Source organism: Bactrocera latifrons, unplaced genomic scaffold (assembly GCF_001853355.1).
Source record: "Bactrocera latifrons isolate USDA-ARS-PBARC rearing strain unplaced genomic scaffold, ASM185335v1 scaffold_919, whole genome shotgun sequence".
In the NCBI taxonomy this organism is placed as follows: domain Eukaryota; kingdom Metazoa; phylum Arthropoda; class Insecta; order Diptera; family Tephritidae; genus Bactrocera; species Bactrocera latifrons.
The window spans coordinates 5,516-6,958 of NW_017537622.1; positions in this window are offsets into that span (position 1 = coordinate 5,516).

Here is a 1,443-nt window from a genome sequence, read left to right on the forward strand (position 1 = left end):
AATTTAACGCAAATACGTTGATGAATATTGTACAATTCGACAAACACACTGGTTGACAGATTGGGTGATTTTTGGCATCATAATTAAGGACAGTTGCACCAACCGAAGAAAAAAAAATGTATCTGTCTTCCATATAAGTGAGAAATGTGAAGGGGAAATGAAGAATTCCCAATATTTTCTTGACATGGTGCATTGTCCGATCCAGGGGTTTTCACGAGTATTTTGCAGATTCTGAAGTCAAATATTTCCATTTTAACCCTTTCAGCCCCAAAGTTGCTTATAAGCATTCGGGAAATAACAAAATAAAAAGAACATAACGGTTGTGTCATGATCAATCATGTTATGACTCATTATTCGAAGCGAAGCTTAACGTGTCTGTTGTATGAAAGCTTCGAAGCAGGTTCTAAAAAAATATTTAAAATACTTAAAAGATAAATTTGAAAAAAAAATAATTACAAACTTATACGAACAAACTTTGAATTCAAATGAAAAACTTAGAAAATATTTTTTATTGTACCGCTAAATTTTTTTGTTTGTACAGGTTGCTTATAAGCAACTTTGGTCGTTTAGGTCATACAAATATTAAAATGAGTAAAGCACGAAACGGCGTGTCTAATGAAGACATACATCATATTTTGAATATGGATCTTATGTCGAAGAGTGTGATGAAGATGACGAAGAGCTTCTGAAGAAAGATTTGAACAAGCTTTTAGAAAATGAAGAAGAATTTGAAATCGATATAGTACTGACTTAATTATTGAAAAAATTTATGTATCCCAATTGAAATGTAGAAAAAACTAATCGACTTTCAAGACGTTACTCGGAAAGTCAGAAGAAAATATTAACATAGTGTTAACAATCTGGCAACCTGTGTAAAAAGTAGCACTAACCAAGAGGTGGCATCTGGACATGGATTGCGTCGTCGAGTGGCGTCGGTTGAATACAAACMTAACGAGCGGCGTAGCCTGTTTGATTGTTTCTGTATTTTCAAATATTTGTAAAACTAATTTTAAATAAACTATTTGTTAATATTGGTAACTCAAAAGAGGTCTCCTGACAGCCTCAGAAGTGAGATTAAAATCTACGCGTACAAACGTAAAGTCGCATTTGTGACAATAAAGCGTTGTATTTCTTAAATGTGTAGAAAATTCCAAAGTTGAGACTCCGTTGGCAGAGTTCTTGAAAATCGGGGCCCCGGGGTTAATTTACAATTGTCGAGTTCGTTATCTCTCATTTTCTTTCGTTTCGTCGCTCTTCATTCAGCAGAATAAGCTGAACAACACTCGCTAAAAATTTAAGCGTGGTTATTCCACTCACGCATGCACACATATCGTTCACGAAAAMGAATACAATGATCGTTCATCACATTGTCGCCACATATTCCTAAATCGTCGCTTATACAACAACACGGAGAACAATGCAGAATTTTCTCACTTACGTTTC